The sequence below is a fragment of the Bison bison genome, unplaced genomic scaffold (assembly GCF_000754665.1).
Source record: "Bison bison bison isolate TAMUID 2011002044 unplaced genomic scaffold, Bison_UMD1.0 scf7180017864364, whole genome shotgun sequence".
In the NCBI taxonomy this organism is placed as follows: Eukaryota; Metazoa; Chordata; class Mammalia; order Artiodactyla; family Bovidae; genus Bison; species Bison bison.
In genome coordinates, this window is record NW_011494936.1 from 2,144,081 (window position 1) to 2,151,955 (window position 7,875).

The following is a 7,875-nucleotide window of genomic DNA, read 5'->3' on the forward strand; positions in this document are numbered from 1 at the left end:
TTTAGGTCATACCTGAATGGTCTAGTGGTTTTCCCCACTTTCTTCAATTTAAGTCTGAATTTGGCAATAAGGAGTTCATGGTCTGAGCCACAGTCAGCTCCTGGTCTTGTTTTTGCTGACTGTATAGAGCTTCTCCATCTTTGGCTGCAAAGAATATAATCAATCTGATTTCGGTGTTGACCATCTGGTGATGTCCATGTGTAGAATCTTCTCTTGTGTTGTTGGAAGAGGGTGTTTGTTATGACCAGTGCATTTTCTTGGCAAAACTCTATTAGTCTTTGAACAACTACAGGCAGTGCTATATGTAGCACCTAGAAACTGTGCTTACAATAAGCATGTCTTCTTCCCCCTTTTCTCCTCTCTCCTTCAGGAATAAGAATGTGATGGCAGGAGCCTGAGCAGCCACCTTGGGTCATGTAGTATAAGTCACATGTTCAGAAGAAGACTGGGTCCCTGACATTGTAGAATAAGATATCAGGTCAAGAATGGCACATCTGGGTTTCTTTGATGTGAAATAGTAATAGAGTTTGGCTTTTTTTTTTTTCTTTTAGTCACTGTTATTTTGGGGGTTTTGCCACTTCATCAGAATGTAATTCTAATTCCTTGTCTCCTCTCTTCAGCCAACCCCTCAGAGCTCTCAAGGATAAACTAAAAGCCCAGATTATTTCCTAGAACAACCTCTCAGAAAGTCATCTTGACTGGGAACAAGTTAGCATCAGGCTGACCCCACTGGAGTGTCTCTCCTGATGGCTCTATCTGGAGATAGAATCTCTCTGCCCCCTCTATCTGGACCCTCTCCCACCCAAGACTTTTTATAAGGAGAGCAGGAGGTGGGAGTTGGCTAGGCAAACATCCACACCACAGTGATTAGCACATCAGCCAACCCAGCCTGGGTGGTCTAATCTAAGTGGCCATATGTTTCCCCATTCCTTGCCTCAAATAACCATTCCCAGAGTTTGCCAAACTTTTTGTTCTCATGTGTTCACTTGGCTAAATTCCCATTCACCCTTCATGCCTTTCCCACATGAACCATCTAGTTTACTTGTTTGAATATACACATCATCTATTCTGATGGGCTACAGCATGGTTTGGTTCAGATTTAACCTTAAACAACTTCTAAATTAACACACATACTACAATCCACCCACCACCGTGACCCCACCAGTCTACTCGAGGTTAAAATCTGTAATGCTAAAGGTAGTAATTCAAACAAAGGCAAAATTGGAAGTGTCACCCACAGACATTCCCTGAGATGGGTGAGCCATACGCCAGTGATCATTGATTAGAATTTGGTTCACTGAGAGAAACCAAAATATGATAATGTGCGTTCAACCCAATGTATACACATGAAGTTGCAATAAGTCTATTTTCATGTCTGTTTATAAGATACATGGACAATAGAGGCTAATTATTCATATATTGAAAGGATAAAACTTTGAGTATACCCAAGTGTTGGTTATAAATCTTTTCATTTATACTTTTATTAGAGCAGTTATTCAACACCTGGGATTAGCCAGAGTTGAAGGTGCATGCTTATCCTTGGCCACTAGCCTGCAAATGCTTGCAGCATTGTTTGCATCCCCCGGATCCCCAGCTTAGTGCAGCAGTTCAGAAATTGCCACTGTTTTAGAGTCAGACAGCCTTGGTTTTGAACCTTGAGTAGTAGCTGTGCAACTCCAAAAGAATTTCTTAATCTCGCTGAGATTCAATTTCTGATTCAAAAAAAACGGATAATAGTACATACCTCTTACATTGTGCTAAGGATTAGATAGTACACAAAACTGTCAGAAAATAGGATCTATGATTAAATCACAGTGACACACCATTAAGTGTTCAAGAAATATCTCATCAATGGAGTTTTTGAGAAGCAAAACCCAGTCTTCCTAGTCTATAAATTCTTCTGTATATCACTAGGTCCCCTCTCTAAGACATTCATAGATTTGTTATGTATTTAGCCTGAAAACATAAGCTCATACTCTCTACCAGGCACTGAAAGAGAAGCTAGGGATCCTGAGATATGTTTGACACGGCCTTTGTCCTCAAGGTGCTCGGAATCTAGTAAGGGGATGGACAGAGAAAACAAAGTGTTACAGAGTTATAGATGCCAGGCTAGAAGTGCTACAGAGTTCAATGAGTGCCCAAAGATGGGAGCATCAGCTCTACCTGGAGATCAGGATATGAAGATAGCAAAGACACAAAAGGTTTCAAGCAACAAGGGATTTCTGAATTGGACTTTGAGAAATAAGTCAGCATTTATCAGGCAGACCATCCTCAACACAAGCAGCAGAGGGAGCAAAGGCTTGGGGGAAAGTACATCAGTTTGGTTTTTGGAGGAAATAACAATAATTCCCCCCTGGCTGAGGGATGGTGGAGAAACAGAGACCAGGATGAGAATTGGAAATGGAGCACAGGCCAGTAGGGGAGCTTAGTCCTAATCCTATAAACAGGAAGGAGCTCAATCCACAAACACTGTTCATCACCCAAGAGAAGGGCAGAGATACCCAGAGAAGGGACTGTAGCCCCAGCAGCACCAGGTTACCTAGGGACAACAGAGCAGTTGTGCTCACGCACCCAGGTTGTAGGGTCCTTGCCTGGCACATCCTCTCAAATCCCCAGCAATATCCCGTCTTCTGGTCCAGCCTATCCCTCATCAAACATCACCCACTTGGGTTTCTGTTTCCTCAAGAGTTAGTTCTCTGTTAGATGATCGTTAGTGATCTAATTTTTTAATCCCAGATAGCATATCAGGACCTATAAGTTTGTTATTTATTCAAAGTTATATATTTACATTTAAACAGGGACTTTGTGGGTAATGCTTTAAACCAAATGAATAAAAACTCTAGTTGATTGCCAACAAAAAGGTTTTTGGGAAAAAAAAATTGCCCATACAAAGGCTGAAAAAACACACGGTGATACTTATAAGCTCAATTACATATGCTTTTGTCTCTATCCCAGTGATTGGCAGGTGATAGCTGATTAATATATAATGAAAGGGAAGGAGGCAGAGAGGAAGTAAAGGGAAAAAGAAAGAGAAGAGATCTAATCCATAATCCTTTTTTACATGGCTTCTAGAATGGAATTTAGCTACTAAAAAGAGACACTTTTCTACTCCTAAGGGGGCAAAACAAGAAACATAAATATCAACTTTATTGCCACTAACCCTTTTATCCTAAAATCTGAAATATTTGAGCCTACCAAAAGCTTCATTTTTGATGCTCTTATTGGATGCATGGATCTATGTTTATAGAAAGTTTTAATGGTTGCAAAGTCAAATTGCAAAAATGATTTTTTTTTCAGAGATCTTGATATATCATGCTGCATTCTAATAAAATTTTCAATACTGGCTGTAATGCAGATTATAATACTAATGTTTCCCATGGGATTGAGTAATCAGAACTCCTCTGGTAAATGTCCTAGAGTTAAGGTTAGTGCATCAAAGAGCTGTAACTCACTGACATTTAATACTGGCTGATGCAACATGAAAAATTCAGTAGCAAAAACAGACTGCTGAGAAACTTTTCTTTAAGTTTTGGAGCCCAAGCAATTCACAGAATATTTCCTCCTCATACTCTGAGATCAATGTGGTTCTGACACCTTCCTCACAGATACACCATGATTTTGAAAAGACAACCAAAACCAGTCATGGGAATAATAGTATTATTGTTTAATGGGTCCTTTGGATGGTAATGTTATAACAAGAAATGAAACTTGAACTCTTTGAACTGACTTTTTCAGGAAAGCACTTTCAAACCCTTGAAAAGGAAACATCAAAGTTTGAAGGGCAGATATTAAAAAGACTCCCCCTCTTACACCAATGTGACACAAATTCAACCTGACATACATTTATAGTGAGTTTTGTGCACCAACGAAGATGAAAAGGGAAAAGACACATGCTTGTCCTCAAAGAACTTATTACATAAAAGTATCTTTCAGCTGATTGAGAACTTTGTTTCTGAATTATTATTCCCTTCCAGCCTCTGCCTATTCCAAGAGGGACTGGATGGTACATGATTTTTAGAGGTATTCTCTTAAGATACCTCTTTCAGGATAATAGGAAACATAAATTGTAGATATCACGAGAAAACATTTTTTTACCAATCAGTTTGGCAAACACCAAGAAGTTTAAAAACAGAATGTGTTGGTAAGAACATGGCACCCTCATACATTTCTAGTGCCAATGCAATGCAAAGAGGTATGACCTTTATAGAAAGAAACTTGCTAGTATTTACCTGAATTTCAATGAATATACAAGTTGATGAAACGGACATCTTTTTTGGGTGTTAGTTCTAGAAGGTTTTGTAGGTCTTCACAGAGCCATTCAACTTCAGCTTCTTTAGCATTACTGGTCAGGGCGTAGACTTGGATTACTGTGATATTGAATGGTTTGCCTTGGAAATGAACAGAGATTATTCTGTCGTTTTTGAGATTGCATCCAAGTACTACAATTCAGACTCTTTTGTTGACTGTGATTGTGACTCCACTTCTTCTAAGGGATTCTTGCCCACAGTAGTAGATATAATGGTCATCTGAGTTAAATTCACCCATTCCAGTCCATTTTAGTTCACTGATTCCTAAAATGTTGATATTCACTCTTGCCATCTCCTGTTTGACTACTTCCAATTTTCCTTGATTCATGGACCTAACAATATTGCTCTTTACAGCATCAGACTTTACTTCCATCACCAGTCACATCCACAACTGGTTGTTGTGTTTGCTTTGGCTCTGTTTCTTTATTCTTTCTGGAGCTATTTCTCCACTTTTCTCCAGTAGCATATTGGGCACCTTCCAACCTAGGGAGTTCATCTTTCAGTGTCCTATCTTTTTGCATTTTCATGCTATTCATGAGATTCTCAAGGCAAGAATACTGAAGTGGTTTGCCATTCCATTCTCCAGTAGACCACGTTTTGTCAGAACTCTCCACCATGACCCGTCTGTCCTGGGTGACCTACATGGCATGGCTCATAGTTTCATTGAGTTAGACAAGGCTGTGGTCCATGTGATCTGTTTGGTTAGTTTTCTGCGATTGTGGTTTTCATTCTGTCTACCCTCTGATGGAGAAGGATAAGAGGCTTATGGAAGCTTCCTGGTGGGAGAGACTGACTGAGGGGGAAACTGGGTCTTGTTTTGATCAGCAGGGCCATGCTCAGTAAATCTTTAATTCAATTTTCTGTTGATGGCGGGGGTGAAGGGGGGTTTGGGGGGCTGGTGGGCTGTGTTCCCTCCCTGTTGTTTGACCTGAGGCCAAACTATGGTGGAGGTAATGAAGATAATGGCGACCTCTTTCAAAAGGTCACATGCGCACACTGCTGCATTCAGTGTCCCTGACCCTGCAGCAGACCACCATCAGCTCATGCCTCCACCAGAGACTCCTGGACACTTACAGGCAAGTCTGGGTCAGTCTCTTGTGCAGTCACTGCTCCTTTCTCCTGAGTCCTGGTGCACACAAGGTTATGTTTGTGCCCTCTTAGAGTCTGTTTTCCCAGTCCTATGTAAGTTCTGGTGGCTCTATAGTGGGGTTAACGGTGACCACCTCCAAGAGGGCTTATGCCATACCCAGGTCTGCTGCACCCAGAGCCCCTGCCCCTGCGGCAGGCCGCTGCTGACCTGTACCTCTGCAGGAGACACTCAAACACAGTTCTGGCTCAGTCTCTGACTCTGTGGGGTCTCTGGGTCCCGGTGCATACAAGGTTTGTTTGAGCCCTCCAAGCATCTCTGGCAGGTATGGGGTTTTATTCAAATGTGGTTTCACCACTCCTACCATCTTGCTGGGGCTACTCCTTTGCTCTTGGATATGGGGTATCTTTTTTTGGTGGGATCCAACATTCCCCTGTCAATGGTTGTTCAGCAGCGAGTTATAATTTTGGAGTTCTCACAGAAGATGAGCACAGGTCCTTCTACTCCGCCACCTTGTTGTCCAAAAAAAGGTGTCCTTTTCATTATAGGGGACTGGAATGTAAAAGTAGGAAGTCAAGAGATACCTGGAGTAACAGGCAAATTTGGCCTTGGAGTACAGAATGAAGCAGGACAAAGGCTAACAGAATTTTGTCAAGAGAACACACTGGTCATAGAAAACACTCTCTTCCAACAACACAGGAAAAGACTCTACAAACGGACATCACCAGATGGCCAACACCGAAATCAGATTGATTATATCCTTTGCAGCCAAAAATGGAGAAGCTCGATACAGTCAGCAAAAGCATAACCAGGAGCTGACTGTAGCTCAGATCATGAACACCTTATTGCCAAATTCAGACTTAAATTGACGAAAGTATGGAAAACCGCTAGACCATTCAGGTATGACCTAAATCAAATCTCTTACAGTTATACAGTGGAAGTGACAAATAGATTCAAGGGATTAGATCTGATAGACAGAGTACCTGAAGAACTCTGGATGGAGGTTCATGACATTGTATAGGAGGCAGTGATCAAGACCATCCCTAAGAAAAAGAAATGCAAAAAGGCAAAATGGTTGTCTGAGGAGGCCTTACAAATAGCTGAGAAAAGAAGAGAAGCTAAAGGCAAAGGAGAAAAGGATATTTGCTATTCCAAAGAATAGCAAGGAGAGATAAGAAAGCCTTCCTCAATGATCAATGCAAAGAAATAGAGGAAAACAATAGAACAGGAAAGACCAGGTATCTCTTCAAGAAAATGGGAGATACCAAGGGAACATTTCATGCAAAGATGGGCTCAATAAAGGACAGAAATAGTATGGACCTAACAGAAGCAGAAGATATTAAGAAAGGTGGTGAGAATACACAGAAAACTATACAAAAAAGATGACCCAGATAACCACGATGGTGTGATCACTCACCTAGAGCCAGACATCCTGGAATGTGAAGTCAAGTGGGCCTTAGGAAGCATCACTACAAACAAAGCTAGTGGAGGTGATAGAATTCCAGTTGAGCTATTTCAAATCCTAAAAGATGGTGCTGTGAAAGTGCTTCACTCAATATGCCAGCAAATTTGGAAAACTCAGCAGTGGCCACAGGACTGGGAAAGGTCAGTTTGCATTCCAATCTCAAAGGAAGGCAATGCCAAAGAACATTCAAACTACTGCACAATTGAGCTCAACTCACACACTAGTAAAGTAATGTTCAAAATTCTCCAAGCCAGGCTTCAACAGTTCATGAACCGTGAACTTCCAGACATTCAAGCCAGATTTAGAAAAGGCAGAGGAATCAGAGATCAAATTGCAAACATTCGTTGGATCATCAAAAAAGCAAGAGAGTTCTAGAAAAACATCTACTTCTTTATTGACTACACCAAAGCCTTTGACTGTGTAGATCAAAACAAACTGGAAAATTCTTAAAGAGATAGGAATACCAGACCATCTGACCTGCCTCCTGAGAAATCTGTATGCAGGTCAAGAAGCAACAATCAGAATTGGACATGAACAACAGACTGGTTCCAAATAGGGAAAGGAGTACATCAAGGCTGCATATTGTCACCCTGCTTATTTAACTTATATGCAGAGTACATCATGAGAAACGCTGGGCTGGATGAAGCACAAGCTGGAATCAAGATTGCCATGAGAAATATCAATAACCTCAGATATGCAGATGACACCACCCTTATGGCAGAAAGTGAAGAAGACCTAAAGAGCCTCTTGATGAAAGTGAAAGAGGAGAGTGAAAAAGTTGGCTTAAAGCTCAGCATTCAGAAGACTAAGATCATGGCATCTGGTCCCATCACTTCATGGCAAATAGAAGGAGAAACAGTGGAAACAGTGACAGACTTTATTTTTGGGGGGAGGTGGGCTCCAAAATCACTGCAGATGGTGACTGCAGCCATGAAATTAAAAGACACTTGCTTCTTGGAAGAAAAGTTATGACCAACCTAGACAGCATATTAAAAAGCAGAGACATTACTTTGCCA